General features: G+C 37.3%; 1 protein-coding gene across 4 annotated transcripts in view; it reads left to right on the top strand.

The window, feature by feature from the left end:
- JPH1 (junctophilin 1) overlaps positions 1-21380 on the top strand; it is an 83575-nt gene that overhangs the window by 8279 nt on the left and 53916 nt on the right. The window lies entirely within an intron of this gene.

The raw sequence follows: 21380 nt of genomic DNA, 5'->3' as shown, positions 1-21380 counted from the left end.
AGATGGGAGAAGCGTATGGGTATTGGTAGTGGAGAAAAACGTCATTTTCACTTTGAACTCCTAACCAGCAACCAAGCAAAGTTGTTTGAAATGGAATTGTTGCAAATTAAATCAGTATAGACAATTTTAATAGGTTTTATTGTTAAGTTTGAGTGCTCTTTAAAAGCTATTTAATTTTAATTGCCTTCCAATAAGTTTCTGTGGTGGTTTCTCTTTTGATGGCTTTAGTTTGTTTCCTCAGGCAGGCTTCTCTTAAAATATGCTTTGATTAAAAAAAAGAGTCCAGAAATGTGTGTGAAAGAAAATCTTCATGCTATTTTAGAAAGAGGATGTCACGTTACTCTTAGAGCTGAACAACTGATTCCTAATTTAGTGTGGTCACTAACGTGTCCTCAGTGACTACCCTTTTCCTGACAGTGATAAGGAATACAGAAAATACCAAAAACTGCATAAGTGGGAGAGCTTAAATATATAAATGCTCATAGCAAAAAGTAGTTGAGACACTAACATGAAGAGTGTAGCACACTGGTAAAGGACCTTTCTGAGAACTGGTCACGTAAGTAACTGAAGGGTAGTATATACTTGGTTACTTCTATAAATATATGTAACGCATTATATGACAGCATACCATATTAGTAACACAGATCAGTAATGCCTAACTTTAAGAAAGTACTGGATCCCATTCATGTTCTGTCAGTACATAATAAGCCCTAGTTCTGAATAAAATGGAGCAGTGGGATGTATGGAAAGGGGGAGTCACCATTTGGAGTCTACATAAAGCTATTAAAAAGCTGTAGTCTGAGACCATTACATTCCAAGGCACAGTGTATGCGCTTCCTCTTCAAAAAGTGTCTCTGAAGTGTTTTGTTTGCTTTTCCTTCCCTTTGATTTTTAGGTGGAGGACAGAGTTCAAATTGCTTCTTTTGGAACCATTCATCAAAACAATGTTTATTTCATGAAAATACATTTTTGAAAGTGCAGCAAAAGGAATCAGTTGTAGTGCAGCTGTGACCAGGGGCGATCTCTCCCTTTGGTTTCTCCGCTAAAAATCTCTCGGAAACACTCCTATGACTGCAAGTATAGACAGCAAGATTGCAGATTCAGGTTTTCTCTCTTTTTAGTAGCCACTGCACCAACTGTACTGGCATTGATTCAAAGGCCAAGAGACCTGATACCAAGTCAGGCAACGTCAGGCATGAAGATAATATTAACTTCACTTGTGAGTGCATGTTACTCCTGTAGTAAGAATGACAGGAGTCTTCCTGTCTCTCAGGTTTTCAGAGTTGCTTTGAGTATCAACCAGTGGGAGCAAGACCATGGCACTATGTGAACTAAGGAACTGTCATACTGGCAGGGTCAGTATCTGAGAGCCAGATCATCTGGAATAGATTCTAGAGCAGCATTGAGTAAAAAACTTCCGTTTCAAATAGTTGTTAAAATCTAGGCTGACCGGATTGGTATGGTTTCATGATGAAAGTACTTCTGTCTCACTGAAACTTGATGACCAGTATTGGTTTGTGACCGTTATTTTTTAGCAAACTGATATATTAATAATATGATAATTCTTTAGACAGTAGCATTCTTGCAGTGTCGTCTTACATGAATATGAGGATGGTGGTCTTGTCTGTTTCCCAACGATTACTACTGCACAAAAAAGTCTAGAAGTGCCTTCTATAATTTCTCTAATGTGTAATACAAACGTGATTCTGCCCATATGGCATAACCTCACTGCACAGTGGCCTTCTGTGTCTCAGACTGGGCAGATGTCACCAGCACTGTTTGCTTCCTGTAGATTTCCATTCCACTGGTTGAAGAACTCACTAGGTAGACCTTTTCTGCCCAAAAGCCATCAAACCAAAGATATAGAAATCCTTACTCTCATCGGGATACCTTCCTTTTCAATGCAGCTTGGAGTTACATGCTGTTCTTCCTGCATTGTTTGTTCCTAAAATGTTTGTTCAGCCAGATGGAAACAGATCATACTCTCTTCATATCTCCCTGCTGGTCATGACAGGTTTGGCTGGTAGCTTGACCTGTGACAGATGTCCACACAGTCTTCAATGAGACCAGCCACTGTTTTGCTTTATATTCCTGATGTCTTTTTGTGTCTAAAAGTCCTCTTTAGTAATCTGTGTCATCTTCTGCTGTCTAAAATGGCAGTTTTGTATACACAGAAAAATATAAAAATTGGGATGAACAGTGCTTCTCTGAACCTGAATTTATGTTGGCTCTCCTGACTTATCTTATGGGTTTTTGAGGCATTTGTACTGTGGTGTTTTGGAAATGATAGCAGCATTTCTCAAAAGATAGCAGATTGCAACATTGTGTGATGTATAAAAAGCCGCTGTATCAGAGAAATAATTACTAGTTTCTGCTACACAGATGTGTATTCAAAACAGTTTATAAATTAGCAATGAATTAAAACGCTTTTAAAATTACAGTGCTGCTTAATAGATTTGACTGTGTATTAGAGTTTTACTAACATGTATTTAAGGAAAAGTATTTCAGCATAAATACAAAAATCCCAGAATTTGAGAAACTTCAAAAGTATGTTCAGTACTTTCCCTTTTCAAAACTTTATAAGGTGCCTTTTTAAAAATATCATTATTATAGGGAGTAACTAATTCAAATTCATCTTTAACTCGTGCTAAAAGCAGTCAGGTTTATGTGTCTTATATGGGATCCTCCTGTCTAAAAGGAGAAGCTGCTTTCCAGAAATGTTTGATTCTTTTCTACACATGTGAAGTGCTGTAAATGCCGGAAGATGTACGTTTGGAAGACCCTGTTGGAAGATACTAAAAAGCCCCAAATGTTGACTCAACCCAGAGTCAAGTGGGAACTCACTTTGAGGATATCCCGTAATTTTCACTGTAGGGATTTTGAACTTCCCTTTTCATCACTCTCATACGTCTCATTTGAAGGAGATAACCCTCTGCAGTTCAGTATAAACTGGAATTACGTTAGAGCACTCTTTCCTAGTATGAAAATTACTTAAGTTCTCATTCTACTGTATTATATTAACTTTGCCTTCATCAATACTTATGATGGTATAAAACTGTAATGTTTCTGGACTTCATTTTCAGAGTTTGAACATAAACTTACTTTGCAATAGTCAGTGTCACTGGTTGCTTTTAAAATACATCAGTCCTGTAAATAAACATGAAGCACTGGAAGCAGAAGGAATGATGTTTGTTTACTAACAACCCTTCATGTTCCATATTCTTTCAGAAAAGTCAATTTTATGGGTTCAGAATTGAGTGTTCAGAGCCAGGCCTTTTTTTTCTTTTTTTTTTTCTTTTTTCCTTCCTTCAGATATTTGCTAGCTAATTCTCCCCTTAAAAGATCTTCTTCTTTAAGTGTTGAGTCTCTGAAGAAAAGCAAACTTTGCAGGACACAGAGGGACATGATAAAAGTACAGTAAGGGTAAGAAATATGAACCAGAAGATAGTGTATGAAGGAAAAGGGAGAAAGAAGTCAAAAGAAAAAATACTTCCTTGTTGATATTTTCCTTACATTTCATTGATCTTTCAGGTCATAAAACAAGCAGGTTAAAGAATTTAAACTTCTATTTTATTCTCTTTTTCACAGAAGCTAAATACTTCTAATTACTTTAAAGTTTTGAGTGAATTTTAAGTGAAGTGTATGTATTGTCATAATATGCCATGAGAACTTGAGACCACCTTAAAAGCAGTATTGTAATGGGCTCTCATTACATGAGCACCTGAGATTTGGTGAAGCATAATGGTTCCTTTGTGTTAGGTACTGCACAAACAAATTATGCTGTCTGGAGACCTTGCAGTCTGGGAAAATGACAGTGCCCAACAGATGAAAAGAAGCTGGCAAAAGACTGGATCTGAGAACAAGATAACAGTAAAATCAATATCTTGCTACTAATAATATGGAGCAGTTCCTCCTTGTTAATTAGCTGTCTGTGCTCAGACAGCAGTGACTACCAAGCCTCTAGTCGGGAAGACCTTTTAAGTGGAGCACTGAAGAGGGATTAACTGGCATCTTCTGCAGCAATTTCTTTTTCAGAGCAGCTTTTTTAGATAGCTCAGTTTTATTTTTAACATGTTTATGTCCAAGTCCACAGATGCTACAGCTAAATTTCAGCTTTTATTTTTTAATAGAAACTACTGAAACTCTGGCTGTGTTCCTGTCTCACAAGCAGGCTGCTTCATTCTGTGCGGCTGGGAAGGAGTCTTGAATTGTTAGAAGTGGATGCAGGAGGAAGGTGCACCAGGATTGACTTGGTAGTGGAGACCCAGAATAACAATTTTGTTTGGGAGTGAACTCACCTTCACAACCTGGGCTTTCTTGGGTCCCTGCTATTCCTAGCAGTCATCATGGTCTGGACCCAGTAGCTGGCTTGTGTAATGTTCAGCGCTGAGGATGCTTCAGAGAACTCCAGTTTACCCTGAGTCGTGGCCTGCTGCTGCCCCAGCCTGGGCTTGGGTGCCTAGTGTTGGCTTCAGGTCGCTGGGCAGCACCTCCAGCTCACTTGTCCACCCCAGCGCAGCCATGTCCACAGTACAGCAGTTACGTAAGAACCCACTGCTTTTATTTCTCTTAGCCTTGCTTCAGAGTAAGCTTCAGTATGCTGTGCTGCATGATGGGGTTATATGAAGCATGCAAGTCTCAAGGAGGATTCTTAAATGGTTTATTAGCCAGCCCCTTTGTTGACTTCATTGCCTTGCGTGACCAGTGTGCTCAGCTTGACCTGAACAAACTGTGATTTCTAGGGAGAGCTGAAATTATATGCATGTGACAGTACAGTTTGTGTCCATGCTAGAAGGCAGCTGCCAATCATTCCAAACAGCACTGAATTATGTGTGTCACACACAGCTTTCCATGATGGATTTAGCTGACTCTAGCACTCTTACTTTACTCAAGAAACTAAACTGGACACTTGCAAGACTGGTGCCTCACACGCCTTGGAGATGCTTTACTTATTATAGCTGAAATATGAACATTATGTTTAGGAATAGGATCCAACAAATACCAAAGGTAAGACTGCTTGCTTCAGTTTTGCTGAAACTTTGCTACATAGTTTGTTTGAAGATAACAAATGAAATGCTGTGGTGAAGCTTAAAATAGGTCTTGAGCTACTATAGATAGTAATTTTAAAGTTAATTCTTCATTCATTAGAGAAAACCATATGTTCTTTGAATCCTGTCGGCGTTATACCACTAACTTCAGTGGGGCACATTTTTACTCAGATTTCACAAACAACTTGTTGGTAAAAGAGTATAATCTTGGACTGTTCCTCAGTTATTTGCTGGGGAATGAATAATACATCTGTTTGAAATATACAAATAATATAAACATCACAGATTTTTTTTTTTACTTTCTTAATATTTAATGCACCAAGATTATCTGGCTGAAAATATGCAAAATTAGTCTTGTACCATCCCTCAGCTTGAACTTTTAAAGAACCTCAAGTATTAAATTTTTTATTACCTATATCCAAATATACGTATCTACAGACATAAGCTTGAACAGGGATTTTGGTTTTTTTTAAAGTGGTTCTGGTGTGTATCTAGTCTTAGCTTCTGTGTTTGTATTAGACACAGAATTGTTACATGAGAATTGCTTTTCTAAATTGTTTAAAATCAGGAGATTGCTACTACAATACTGAAAATGTTCAGTGCTTTCAGAACATAAATGAAACAATGCTGCACCACTGCTTCTAAAATAACCTTTTTAAAAAGCCTTTTTCTACTGTGCAAACATTCTTGAAATGTTTCTTTATTCAGATGGTAAGGATTTTTTTTCCCAATTTCCAGAACACTTAATTCTGGAGCAGAGAGGATTTTTGCAGTGGTAGCCCAGCAGATGTATGTGACAACATTAAGGCTTTTTTTAAATTATACTGGGGTATACAAAGAGGCTAATATTTTTTTGTAGCCACAGAAGGTGCTCTGTTATGCAGATTCTCCCCTTAGTTTTTACACAGCATGTCAGTTTTGATCTGTATTACAACAATTGTTCAAAAGCTAAGCTGCAAATAGCATCCATCTCTACTGACTTACAGGAGAGTTTGTGTGATGGAAATAAATACCCATTAAAAAAAAAATCTGGATCGTTTGTACTGGTTAGTCATGTACAAACTGTAAAGTAATTAGGTTTGTTATTGATTGCTATAAAAATATTCTCAAAACCAAAAAAATATTTTGTATTTCTGCTGTATCCAGTACAACTGCATACATATGTCCAGTAATACTAGTTGGAGCTTGAATAATTTTCTTGATGTTTTGCTTAAAGACTAAATCAACTCATATAGAACATTCCCAGTTTATTTCTTCAGAGATAGGAAAACTTGCCGTCATCCAACTGTAACATTGTCAATCAGTATTCTACAGAGTAGGATGCTTCTCTCTGAAAAACTACAGCAGAAAAATACTCATTAAAGTGATTAATTTATGCCCCCTACATTGATCTAATTCTATGTTTCCCAAATAATAATTGATTCATTTTCTCAAAACTGAGGTAGTTCAATGAGTAGTGCTCTTTGTTTGGATACTAATGGATCAGTGATACATATTATGACTTCTCTTCATGTTTCTGGTGATTAATACATTTTTCTGCTTTATGTATTTAACAGATGTCAGTACATACTTGCGTACACTGACTTGCATTCTTTTGCCTACCTTACTGTGATCTTCCTCTTTCAGTACTCTGTGCTTTGTTTTCTGCTTTTTCGTTCTTTTGAAGTTCTTTGCTCTCATTTTTTGCAGAGGCACAGTCTCTTTGTGCCTAGTGTCCAGGAATAAATTTGTCCACACAAGTTTGCCTCCCTCAAGCCCATGTAAGTGTTCAACATCTGAAACAACCTTTTGATTATTCCTGGAGTCCTCTCAAGATTTAGTATTCCCAGATCTGCTGAGTGGAGGTAGTCTCCCAAGAGCTCATTCCCAAGGTCACCCTAAAGCCACTTCTAAATAAAGTTAGCGTTGTTCTGCTTTGCAAATCACTCTTACTCTTAAATTGAACTTCATTCGCCAATAAGAGTGACCAGTGAGTTTTGTGCAGCCCTTCACTGCAGTTGTCCCTCAGACTTCTCTGACACTGACATTCACAAATTCAGTCACTTAGCTGTTCACAGCTTTTCCTCTGGATTTATGAATGGCATGGGTTCTCAGCCATGAGCCCTGTGGGTATCCAGTGGTAAACCGCAGTTGGGAGAACCAGTCTTTTAGTCTGTCCTGTTATATTCTGTTTCTGAATTAATTTTTTATTCTATTATGCATTTCTGCTCTCTTTTTTTCTTTTTTTTTTTTAATCTTTATTTCCAGAGTTTTCAGTGAGGAATGCTATACCTTGGTCCTACTACATTAAAAGTAGGGATTGGTGAAAATGACGGTACTACTGTTTTGCATTTAAAAGCCAGAAATCTCCTCCTAGTATCTGACTGAATTGAAATCTGTTAAATGTGAATTCTCAGCTATCTTGTTCTAGGAGAAGAAGAAAGGTAGCTACATCTCTTTTCTCTTACCACTCTGAACCTGGTGGGTAAGGCTTGTTTAGCTACCTTACTGCTATAATGTAGCATCTCCACGCTTGCTTCAGATGTTACTGGCATACGTAAGGAGAGGTCGTTTTGCTGCTGCTTTAGCTTTCCTTTCTGGCTTTGGGGTGAATCATTTCAAAGATATTTCTTCTCTGAATTTTTAGACTGCTTCATAAATAAGGGCATTGGATCATGTCACTCTTAGTTTTGCAGAACAGTTTAAAATCCAGATGTGGAAACAAGCAAGACTCCAAGGAAACTCACTGTTGAAGTGGTCTGTTGGCAGATGGAGGCATGCATCACAGCCCTGGTTTGTTCTTATCTGGAGCTAGGATTTCATACCTGTTGCTGGTTAAAAACTTGACTTCCATAGGGAAAAGAAAGAAGACCAAGAAATTTTGGTGATCACTAAATTGAAGTGAATTCATAGGATCTGGCTCTGTGTGTGTTCAGCCCAAGTTCACTTTCTAAGCTCCTTCACTTGCAGGAATTTGTGATGTCAGTTGTATAAGCATCTTAGGAGTATCCTAAAAACGAACAGTATAATGCCGAGCACTAAGATACAAAATGTATTTCAGGAAAAATAAGGGAACCATCCCTGTAGGTGCTTAAAAGACATGCAGATGTGGTACTTAGGGTCTTGGTTTAGTGGTGGACTTGGCAGTGGTGGATTAACTGCTGGAGCTAATGGTCTTACAGGTCTTTTGACACCTAAACAACTCTGTGGTTCTATAACCAAAAGTTAAGAGTATAACCCAACAGGTGCCGGTTGTCAGAATGCTTTGTGAAGATGCAGTCATGAACCACCTTAAGCATATGGGTGTCTTTTCCATATGTCAGGAGTCCTGCCTTTACCTTAACACATTTTGACCAAGGGCTTATTTTCAGTTTTGCTAAAATGCCAATGATTTTTCATGTTTTAAATATTTCTAAATGTATTAACATTCATAATATCATTTTCTGCTTCAGCGAAGAGTTCAATTTTGGAAATTGCAGATTAGCAACAAAGGTGGGAATGGCATTTATAATTTCCATAAAAATCAACAGAACAGATAAGTTGGTGACATTTTCTGAGATTCAGAAATGTTTCATTTGTACAGATCTGTTGAAGTATTAGTCAGTGGTTTCTGGTGAAGAGGCTTTCTCTCTCTTCCAGTGGTGGCTAGATTCCTTGTGCAAAACTTAATTCATTTTGGGAGGTTTAACATTGCCCAGCATTCACAATTTCTTAATGGTTCAGCATACAGGTATAAATACTATTCTTTATTCTCAGTGGATAATGAATTATGAGGAAAAAAATCATAATGATGTGTTACAATCCCAAGCAGTGTTTGATAGTCTGTGCCATATCGGTAAAGAGTGTAGTTTTATTTCCTAATGCAGAGTTTATACCTGATCCAGAAATCTATTTTAAGACAGCAATGGGACAGATAAAAATTAGTGTATATTTTGTACACTCAAAATTTAGGCTACCTGCAAAAGATCTAGTTAAATTGCTCATAATTGAACTTCGTACAACTACTTGTTGTCAAGAAAAGACGCTGAGCATTTTCACCTCCAAGTCTGTATCTGTGTCTGTGACATGCACAGGTACAATGCATTTCTGATGGAAAAATTGTTGATGGAGCTCTGAGGATGAACCTTTTTCAGCAGAAGGATTAAAGTACATAGAATTTAGCTTTGAGCTTTGCTGGGTTGGTAAACAATGAATTCAGAGAGCAATTAGTCAAAATTATGGTTCTGAATAAATTCATCAAGGAGTTTGTGCTAAATTTGATGTTTTCTTCGAATTTTAGTTGATCGGAATACTCTTTAAATGGGTTTTAACAGTTCACTCATTAGTTCCATCTTTGTGATGTAATAGATACTTGGTTTGAATTCACCTGCTCCTTACACTTATGATTAGACCATTATAGAAGTGGTCATGAGTCTGTATAGCAGTTAAGTTCTGAGTTAACTGCTGAGACATGACATGCTGCATAACATGATGAATTTTGGCTGCAGACCTTCGTGGTGAATGAGCAGTATAAAAAAGCTGGTGTCTCTTTCCGGAAGGTACTACAGATAGGTACACCATCAGAGGTCTCACACACTTCTTTGCACACCTAGATTTTTGCTGTTTCCAGCAAGGATGAAGCCAGATTGGAATCCTTTCAGTATAAAATACTATTAAATTTTGAACCATTGTTAAAAGTCCTCAGAAATGTTGAATTGTGCCCTGATATTTGAGTAGGGGTTGCACAAGACTTGGGTCTGTGAAATGTGTGAGATCATTTCCTCATAGCAAAAGTTCTCCCATTTATTTGCTATTTCACAACATATTTAATCAGCTGTTTGTAACAATGAAGGCATTTTTGGTTGATGGTTCAAAGAACATACTGACTGTGTCTTCATAGGTCATGCTGAGAAAACTCAGCTTAAGCTATGTTCAGAAACCCTGCCTCCTTGGTCAAGGTCCCTGAAAATTTAAGAAATGCTGTTCTGCTTTTAGTGTATCTAATGTGATACTTAAAAAGATACTTTTCTTTGAAAAAGATAAATAATTTGCCTGCAATTTGCTGGTACCTGAAAATGTGTTTTTGAGCAGATGTATAAGCTAGCATTGCTTAATCCATTCAAGAAAATAGTTCTGGTTTTGTATAGAAATTCACTTTGCAGAATTAGGGTGACAGTTCCCTCTTGGATTTTCTGCTTTTATATGCTCACTCTTAAAACCATTTCCTATCATCTGTCTGACTCTGAAACCATTTATTGTCTTTTCATTAGTAAAGCTAATTCACACCTTTGAATCCTTTTCTCTGTTCTTTGACACTGACTTGTCTCATTTTGCAAGTAAAAGTTTCAAGGCAGTCAGAAATCGAGCCTGCCGAGGTGCAAGTCAGCTGAGGAAACATTTTGTACACAACTTTGACACTTCCATCTTTTAATAAATGAAACCTTAAGGTAGATTGAGACCTTTTAACATTAAGTCCAGTGTAGTATGTTTCAGATTACACTAAGGAGTGGTTTAACTCATCTTTTTAAAAGAATATTTACTATATATAGAAACACTTTTGTTGTCCTTTGGTGGTCCTATTCCCATACATTCAGTTTAAATATGCTTTGTTCCTCTCAAGATTAATATGAAATAGAATGCAAGGGGAAATGAATAGCAAAGTTCTATTCTGTTATCCCAAATAACATGCATTGTAAACCCACATTTTCTTTGTTTTCATAGTGAGATTTTTCTGTGGAAGGTTTTATATATGACTTCAAGAATTTATTACTTAATATAATAAGCATTTAACATTAATGTAGCAACAGTATAGTAAAAAGGAGCTGAGAGAACAAATTAAAATCTTGAATTTTAGAGCTATTACAAAATTCTGTTAGTATCCCTTTATGGTCTCTACTCTAATTTTTGAAAAAAATACTCTTTCAGAAAAAGCAGAAGTTGCTTCAGGCTTCCCAGGTAGCATAAACTATGTGCCACTCAGAAACTGCCTACACAATTAAATTTCTATTTGTTTGATTCTCTTGAGGTGTCACCAGCTTGTTTTGCATTATGAGATTCCTGTTTGAAGTGTTTCTGTGAAAGTTTTCCTGCTTTGTTTTGGTTCTTCTCTTCAATTACTTATGTGTAAGTGTCCCTAATCCCTGATAAGCCTTCCTTAGGAATGGATGCTGTTAAGAATAATTTGAGATAATTTTTGATTTTCTAGAAAATTTAAATTCCTTGTTAATATCCTCATGTTTTGACCCTGTTATTGCTATCAGTGTAATGCATTTTCTTCTCTTGGAAAGAAATGCATTAGATGGATTAGCAAAGCACTAAAAATATCTTGCTTAACCACCAAATTATATAACCATCCGATTTCTCTTGTCTGCTGGTCTCATGCTGTGGTACAGTTGTACAGTTTAGAAATCTACATTTTACAATCTACATCAAGTGAAAAAAGTTTTTGATTAACATCAGATCTTCTTTCAGACTATCAAATATATCTTTTTTAAGATAACATTCTTTATTCAGAAGGTTACAAGTAGGGTGTACTGAAAGCTTCTGATAACTATGCTCACGTCAAAATTTGATAGTGATGCTACTTTTATACCATATATTTCTTCTATTTTTTGATCACTCTGGGGTGGTATGTCTGATATTTGCTTTGGGTCTGTTGCTTGTTTTGGCAGAGGGGTATTTTTAAATGAATAGTAATTTAGATCAGATGCCCTACTGAGGGCCGTGGTACTCTGAAATAGGATGAGTACTTTTTCTAGAAAGTTCTTTATGTATGCAAGAGCAGATTTGATCACCATGACCCGCTTTAAAACTGAATGTCACCTTTTTCTGCACTTGCTGTATCAGGCATAATAAAGGGTTTTCCAGAGTTAATCCATCCCAGAGACCTTTGTAAGGAGAGAACGAGACTGAAATTATTAATTTTCCCTTACATTAATTAATTTTTTTTAATATTTCCAATATTTTTCTCTAAATTTACTGTGAAGATCTAAAGTGATTTATCTTTTAGTATGCTATTGCAGTATTTGACTGCACAAATAGGACTAGTAGTAAGTTGATGCTGTAACTCACTTTGTTAGTGAGCAGGAGTGAATGAAGAAAAAAGAGGCTCAATTTAAACATGTAGATAACTGACTGAAATTCTCATCATAAATGTTTGTGGTGAGATAACTTTGTTTGATGGCAGTATTTTATTTCTCTGTGTCAAACAGATGATACTGTGTTGCAGTGGAGCTGTTGCCTGTGGTCAGGTTCCTTGCAAAAGAGCTGAAAGGTTTTGTTCCTTGTGAATGTGACAAGTCTTCTTGTATCCTAAGGTCAACCAAGTGTCACCTTAGTCTGCAGTTACATCCTTTCCTGCTGTTTGTTTTTCTATTGTGTAGCTTTAATTGAAAAGAAAAAACTTGAATGCATGAAAAAAGGAAATGATGCCATCAGAGCAATCACTTTGCATCTAAGGGAAAAGACTACATATAATCAGCTGGCTAAAGGGCATGAGAACATCCTGAAAGGTAATTGGGCACCTTTTTGTTGAAATACTCTGATATATCCCATTAACTTGTTCAGTGTTGCTCAGAAACAATGCCTATGGACAGAGGCACATTACTGGGCCTTTGTTCAGTGCCAAAAGCTGCAGTTATCACAGTGTACGGCATCATCTTAAAGCTGGTGCTGTTCATGTACTGCTTCTGGAAGAGTATGTACACAACGGGTTCAAACTTTCCGTGGTCTGTTTTTTTGATGTTCTTTACAAGTGAGTTGGAGAAATGTATGGCTTTTTCAGATCCTTCTCAGAGTTCATACCTGGAGTCATTTTTCTTGAAGAGTGGAGACCTGAAGATGGTACCAGTTGTTTCTGATGGGATAACTCACTATTGCTCTTCTACTGGCTTTTACTCCATTCTGTCTGGAATATTTCTCTCCACATGTTTCATCTCATCTTTTGAGTTGCTTAGACTCTTGGGCCTTTTCATCATACATGCTTTAAATTACTGAAATGGTGGAACTTAGTCTAGTTGTGATCACGCAATTATTAGCAAAATGTATTCACTAATAATAAGAGGAGCAGTGAAAAGATGATTTGCTGTGGGGGGTTTTTGGAATGCTGTTGTTCTGTTTAAGTTCAATAATACTGTCTTTATGAGCACTGTGCTGGTAAGAGTAAACAAGTTTGTTGTGGTTTTTTTTTTTCCTCCCACTTTTCCCTACTACTTACCAGGAAAGAAATTACAGATTTCTAGTCTTCAAGTCTCTAGTCTCTTCTCAAAAGGAAATAATTAGCCACAGCCCATGGATGTTGCAATGTTTACAATTGTTTCTAGCCACTGGAGAGAATGGTATGGAGGCATTGTGTTGGTCTCATCTGTCTTTCTGCTGTTGAAATATGGCTTAATGTTTATGCCAAGGAAAATAGGCACAGATTTTATAAAAAAAACACCCAAACTTAGATAAGATCGTTATGTTGAATCTTATGAATAAAGCAGGGACTTCAAGAGTGAGCATATTACAGCGAAAGCCCTACATTCTTCAATAGCAGGAACAAGGAAGGATTGGCATGATTCAGATTATGGTATTTCTGAGTGAAAGCAGGAGGGTTTCAGTAGGAGGGATCCTTGCATACATAGGAGTGTATTAGTAACATTAAGATGAGAAAATTGTTTTCTTATTAAATTGATCTAAAACAACCAAAAGAGCAATAATGTTGTGGGATTTTAATATGAAAATATGCAAATACTTTGATATTATAATTTGAAATTGCCTACCCTTTCATAACCCTGAAGGATACTTTAAAGTGTACTTAATTAACCTAGAGGGCAGTTATGAAATAAAATTCTAGTGAGATTATAGTAGTAATGTACAGTGTTTGTTTTGCTGGTTTTTATTGCGCCTGTTATCCTGAAGGAATGAGCCGACATTTCTTGTTCTGATCAGCAACTCTTCATTGCTGTTACTTGGCAAATTCTGAAATGAAGAGAAGCTGGAAGGGTGCATGTGGCTTGCTGCTCAGTGGATAAAGGGAGAAAATTGGTCAAGACTTTTGAAAACATTCAACTTGCTATTAAAATACTTCCTGTGATGTTACTTTCTTTAGGAGCAGAGAAAACATCCCTTTCTAATCAAAGAACAGACAAATGGCTTATTTGCTTTGGACTTTACTTACTCCCATTGCTTTGGAGGATAAAAGTGTGAGCTGATCATGGCTTTTAATTTATCCTTTACATAGTCTGCTGGTGAAATATGAAATGTTTGCCATGCTGACATCAACAGCATAAACTCCCACTGGTTCCAGTGATAGCAGGATATCACTGATGGAACAGTGCTCTTTGTGAGCTGCATGTCTTGTGGGAGTCACGGGCAGTTGAAAGGCCAAAGTCAAGATACTAGAAGTTCCCAGCTGGAATAAGAAGGGATAATCAAATACAGAGACAGTTCAGTTACCTCTGGAGGAAACTTTTAGGTTCTCAGTATGCTGTCCACTTCTCCTAACTTCCAGAAAAACTAAAATTCAGTGCTTTTATGAATTCCGAAGAAACTATTAGTACCTTCTGAGATTTAGTCTTTTCCCTTTGCAAACAATGAAGCTTCTGTAATGAATCCGTATTGTCACACACATTCAGTCTGCTGTTACTCATGCTGAATGCTATGCTGTTCTGCATACTGTCCTCAAAACTTGAGATCTGAGTATGGTACAGCTCAGTATGGTACAGCTCAGACAGAATTTATTCTAGAAAGACATGTCGGCTCACTTGCCGAGGAAATCCGTATTTCTGGAAATCAGAGTGAGGGTTTGCTTTGAAAAGTAACTGGGAATATAGCTTTGTGCTTTATTGCTCTACTAGTGAATCTGGTCTCTGCATTTACTTACATGTAAGAAATAATGCTAACAGACTACATGGTTTGCAGTGGAAATAGCTGATTATAGAGGTTACTGCTTCTTTCTTCTTTTTGCAGTACTGCTTCTTCTGTGCTGCAAAGATCCTCAGTGTACTAGCTAACCATGTAAAAGCATTTTATGTGAGTGGGTTTTAATAGAGTTTTAATCATGGTTTGTTTTCCTCAGCTTTGTTAGCCCCATTTCTGGAAGGTCATCTAGATAGTGGTGCCAAACTTCCCTGGCTAGATGCATGTATCATTTACCTAGTGGCAGGGAAAGCTAGGTGGCTTATTGCATGTGCAGTACATACAAGGCTTCCAGGGAGAATAGGGTGCTGAAACCATTCTGACAGCTGGCTCCCGGCTGTGCTTTCTCCCAAAGGATCTTTGGAAGCGGGTGTGGAATGTGCTGTGAAATTCTGTAGAGGCAGCCAGACAGCCTTGTGGTAGAAGCAGCAGCTCTGGGAAAGATAATGATCAGGAGTGGGCTGCTATTACTTCCAGAGTAATTTAGGTGGCAGTCCACCTGTGCTGTTCCTCCCCATGTATTTGTCCAGTCAAAAGGCAGCCCTGGGTTTGGTGAATTGGCCTAGTGATAGGAGCTGCATATGCTCCCAGGCCGCAGGTGGGATGTTGATCCAATGGATTTGGTGCACAACAGAACTTGGTTATGTGGGTTTGCTTTCCAAGCATGACATTAAACTTTAGTGTGACCTTTCAGCAGATGAGTTACAGTGGGGTACCACGTTAGAAATACCTGACCTGGGAACAAGTACTCCTTTAGGTTTGTATGAAAGAGCCAGAGGGATGTGGTAAGTGTATAAGCACAGGTTTTTGTTATATGTCAAGCTGTGCACCAACTCTCCATGTGTACCAAGAAAATTACAGCTTAGTCTAGATGATCTCTTCTAAGGGTAAAATCTGATGAGGACTGGTGTTCATCTGCAGCGTTGAAAGGCATATTGCCTCCACTAAAAAAGTAGGATACTAACTGAGTGCTTTAGCTGACATGATTAATGGCATTGTACAATGCAGCGTGAGTTTTAATAGAATATATTGTCCTTGTTCCAAAGGAAGTAAAATATGTGACATTGAGTGGATCTCCTGTATTCAAGAGCTGACCTTTTGGCAATAGCAGTGAAATAATACACAGCAGAATCTTGTTAATTCATGCTAATGACTTAAAAGACCCATCACAGATTACTTGATCTTACAACTTAGCAAGTGAGTGAAACATGATGACAAAACTTCAGGGATACACGCTTTAACAGTATGTGCTCTGCTAATTTACCTCTATAGCAGCAGTTATGCTGTAAATATATTTGTAATAGATGAGTTAATGGACAGTAGTACTATTAGTTAAAGCAATGATGATTTCCTGAAAGGACACTGTACTACAGCAGCCTATTATTAAATAGTTTCAGTGAAACAGGACTAATCTACTAGTTCTGTGAGTGTGAGGCCACTGAAATGGTTCTGAAAGTAACAGATGCTGGCTTTTAATATTAATGAAAATGTTCTCTCCTCATATGTGTCATGTCATTTAGAATAAACGTAGCTAGAGTTACTTGGGAAAAGAGTTGTCCTGACTATCACAGTAATAGTCTACAGGTATATATGTAAATAAAAAGTTTATAAAAATTTTTATCTTCTGGTTGAACTACTTCTGGAGACCTAAACTGTTATCCTATGCTCATTCTTAAAATAGTAATTCCCAAACAACAGGCTTATGGAACATCACATGTTCCAGTAAATTCCTTAGTCTTCAAAATAGAGAGTAACTGTCTTTATTATGAAAAAGTCTTCAATTTTTTCTGACCATTCTATTTCAGTCTACATCATGTTCCACATTAAGTACTATTAAGAATGCAGTTTTATTACTGGCAGTGTATTCTTAAATGAGAAAATATGACTTTTCCAGTATGCCTTAAAAAATGACACTAAGCCATTTAATATTTGTTATGCTCTGAGTAGAAGAAGGAGCTGAAGTCTGTACTGGAATCATCATATGCACTTGTTACTGTGCATTGGTGTGTCAGCAGAGGAGCCTGACTAAATAAGGCAGTGCATGAGTAGAGCTTATCAGGGTTTGACAGGAATATAGTCCACTAACAGCTGATACAGTAGCCCATCTTTTCTGTGCTATCATCGTCTCCCTACATTGCACACAGATGTACATTTATCATCTGCTCGGTTGCTGATAGTGTTCAAAACTTAGCCCTCCACCTTTTCTTTTCAGTTAGTATATGCTGGAAGTAATACAAGTGAGCTGAAACCCTTAGAAAGCTAAATATTTTTTTATCTATATAAAAACGGATGTGGAGTTGTCAGCTTTCAAACTTTAGAGAAGTATGCTGTGCCTTTTGCTTCTTCTACCACCAGATAGTGTGGAGTATTGTGAATATTGTTTGATAATATAAATAAAAAATAGGAAACTTAATGCATTTTTGTGCCGTTATGGTACTACTGTGCACTAAGAAATGCTTGTATAAAGTATCCATAGCTTCATGAAAGCAAGTCCTGACTGATGGTGCCTTCCTCATTCTGAGGGTCTGATACTGCTCAGATGAGTGTCTAAGCTCCCAGTGATCTCTCTGGAAATAGTATTGTACCTTGAATGTTTGTAGGGGCTTTTAAAAAAAATCCAGAGTAAAATACCCTTAACACTGTCTTAGTATCATTTTTCCTGTTGTGCTGAGTTTTGGTTGTCAGATTTTGTCCTCGTGTTGTGCAAGAGTTCAGGATCTGACAATTTTATCCATAAAGTTACTAGGCCAGTAAATATATTTTAAGATTTGTTGGCACCTGGCCTGCTACAGAATGTCCCAAAACAGTCAAACTGGTGACCTGCCCATGTGTTTTGATACTGGGAGTGCATGTAAATGTGTGTGCATGTGTGGCCTTTTTCTAAGGAATTTCTGAAAAATATCAGACATGAAATTCTTATTCCTTACTATGAGGACAGGTCAGTGATTTGAGAATTCCTCCTTTTCTTGCAAATTCAAGTCATTAAACTGCGGGGCCAAGGCTGTTGAATTTCTGGCAAAAGTTTCTGTTACAAAGGTGATCAAGCAGGAGTTTAAGACAGTAGTGAAAAATCCTCTTCATTTCTCTATAGCACACTTTTAATTTCTTGTTCCTTCTGACTGTTGTTCTGTGCTATCTTCCCAAGTCAAGCAAAGAGGCGGGAAGGGATGGATGGATGGATGGATGGATGGATGGATGATGTACTATCATCTTTATTTGTGGTGCTGACTTGAGTCTCTTCACACTAATCCTTTTACACCTGCCTATCAGATGTGTACCCCAAATTGGTTTTTGCACACTCGGGTAAAAGTAGTCTTGATAAATTACAGTTATTCTGATTTTACTGTAAATGTAAAACAGGCTTTATAAACTTCTCCATATAAAATCAGATCCAGATTCTACCTTTTTACATACATTTGTATGTACTTTCTACCACCCAGTACTCTTACTTTGATAACTCAATATCTTGCTTATTTGTTCTTCCATAGCCCTCCATTACTGTTTTCCTCTTTTCACCACAGCATTGTCAGTATTCACCCTCCACTTGTCCTCTGTACCGGAAGCTTACTGAGGAGTGGAGAGTGCATGGCATCATTCTGAGAGCATTCAGAAGGTTCCAGGTTGGTTTTGTGGGAACCTCACATTTTGTTTAAGTGTTCAACACTTAAATATGCAAAATGATCAGAGAAAGACTAGAATTTCCATAACAGTCTAGGGAAGAGTTTTCTGGTAACAGTCCTGGGAAAGTGGAACAGATAAATCTGAAAAGGACAGTGAGGCTTTCTGTTTTGGTTTGTTCTTCCTATTATCTCTTCTCTAAGCTTGGAATGAAGAATCAGGTTTCTTTCCTTCGAAATTTACTTTCCTGTCAGAACAAAGAAGGGACTTTTAACTCTGCCATGGGAAGAATGCTTACCTCTTGTAGTCTCTCAAGTGTTAGTTTCTTGTGTACCAGTTGGTGTCACAAAAATGCAATACACCATTTCCTAATCGGGAGTTGTGCATGTAAATCCTATTGGCACAGCAAGCACTCCTTGCTTTTTCGAAAGTTGGTTTTCAAAGTGCCTTTTCTTCTTACCCAGTGCAGTGTTTTAAAAAACCAAACCTGCAATTTGAGATCCATCTTCTTCAGTTCAGTAAGCTGGCTTAAATGCCCTAATGTGAATTCACACATCAATAGCATTGTTGTATGCAATATATGTAACAGAGATGTCATTCTCTGCTCTGAGTCCATCTCTGATAATGGTCCTGAGAGAATAAGCAGTTCATTGGGATGTTTGCCATTAGAGCACGTTGGGAGGGTTCACAGGACATGCACAGTGTAATGGACTGTTTGCCATGTGTGTAATAGCTCTCCTCCAAAATAAGAGCACTTCTACAGTGCAAATAAGGACACTTTCAGGCTGCGTTTTTGACACTTTCCTGCTATGCCCAAAGTACTCCATTAGTTTTCTGGTATGTGTCTGTCATATGCCTGTGTGATCTGCATGGAAAGCATGATGTGTCCAGAGAAATAGAGAAGCTGTATAGCCATGAATTTAAGTTACGTGACTATGCAGAAAAGCATAGTAAAGCTATTAAAATTCTTTAGTCATTCAGGGCTGCTTTATTTTGAGAAATTCTATTAATGACTTCCATCTTTTTAATTTCTGAAAATGCATTTTGAAAATGCTTTAATTGTTGTAATCATACTAATTATGCAGACTTACAATTTCATGTTTTCTGGTTCTTTTAAACATACTCTACTCTTCATAAATATTTTATCCTGTTTTCATAGCACACAAATTTAACAAAGTGTTCATCAGTTAAAAATAGCTTGAAGCAGTCCAGCACTCTACAATACGGGCCTTGTTGCACCTGAATATGCTTCTATATAACAGCAAGTGTTTGGCAAACTATATTACTGTATTATGTATTATTAATTATACATTATCATGGAAACTAAACACTGATAAATAATACTTGGACTTTAAGGAATAACTCATTCAATAGCAGTCTTTTTAATTGCTGAATGAGACAACGTGATCAGCCTTTGTAGAAATTTAGTTAATGTCTACACTGAAGTTAAGAAATGCATCAGCTTGGGCTATGGGCTGGTAACAAATTCTTAGCCTGTGTCAACTTCCAGTGCATTTCATGGTAGGTGGGGTTTGGCATACATCAAGAACTCATAAAGAGCTTAAATTTAGTGGTTTTTAGAGATGTATTTACTCTAGTTTTATGCTGAACAGTAACTCAAAATATAAGTGCCCCTGAGAAGGGAGTTCAGTCATCAGAGATGGTCAGCCAGAGCCACCCACAGTATCATATTTTCTTCATAATAATTACTCCAGGATTAAATCTAAATATTTTTACTAAAAAAGCCAAATGCATATAATGGAAAATATCCATGAATTATTTAATCTTAAAAAAAAAACAAACCAAAAGGCGACCCAACTTTCAGCCTTCTGCTGGGAAGACTGGAATTTGAAAGTTAGCGGCAGAGAATGATGCCCATAAAATTACAGTTTTTAACTGTGGAAAGACATTTTTAAGCTGAGATGAAGCACTTAACTTTGCTATAATGATACTATACTTTCAACATCTCATTAAAGTTTTTTCTGTACTTTTATATGGTTACTGTATAACTGTGTAGCTTCCAGTGAATCATAAATTTTAGCTTTTCTTCAGAGATTCTAACTTTACTGTTCATTAACTATGATTTATCTTTTGGATCACATTATACGTTAGCGAAGTGAAGTCCCGCATGTGTAATACATAATCCATTCAGAATTTCTGTCATTACATTGCAGTGTTTACTGCTCATTCTGCAACTCCGGAAGCACAGAGTCTGTGATACACAGATGTGACTTCATCTTCTTAAAATGAGTGTTTTGAAGGCTTTCAATCTGAAATCTATTTTTAAAAATTGATTTATACTTTTGAAACATTAGTTCACATTCCTTTATGGTTTTGGATAGAACAAATAAAGTTTGATGGGAAATAAATCTCTTTCAACACATTTTACCAGCTGCTCAGTGCACCATATTAGAATCATAGAATGGTTTGGGTTGGAATGGACCTTAAAGGTCGTGTAGTTCCAACCCACCTGCCATGGGCAAGGAGACCTTCCACTAGACCAGGTTGATCAGAGCTCCCTTCGGCCTGGCCTTGAACACTTTCAGGGATGGGGCATCCACAGCTTCTCTGGGCAGCCTGTTCCAGTGCTTCACAACCCTCTGAGTAAAGAATTTCTTCTTGGTATCTAATCTAAACCTGCCCTCTTTCAGTTTAAAGCCATTCCCCCTTGTCCTATCACTATCTGCCAGTATATAAAGTCCCCTTTCCTCCTTTTTATAAGCCTCGTTAAAGGTGCTGGAAGGCCACAATGAGGTCTCCTCAAAGCCTTCTCTTCTTCAGGTTGAACAGCCACAGGTCTCTCAGCCTGTCTTTGTAGGAGACGTGCTCCAGCCCTCTGATGGTCTTTGTGGACCA

Source organism: Corvus moneduloides, chromosome 1 (genome assembly GCF_009650955.1).
Source record: "Corvus moneduloides isolate bCorMon1 chromosome 1, bCorMon1.pri, whole genome shotgun sequence".
Taxonomy (NCBI): domain Eukaryota; kingdom Metazoa; phylum Chordata; class Aves; order Passeriformes; family Corvidae; genus Corvus; species Corvus moneduloides.
The sequence above is the reverse complement of the archived record's forward strand: the minus strand, read 5'-3'. Positions and strand labels throughout refer to the sequence as shown.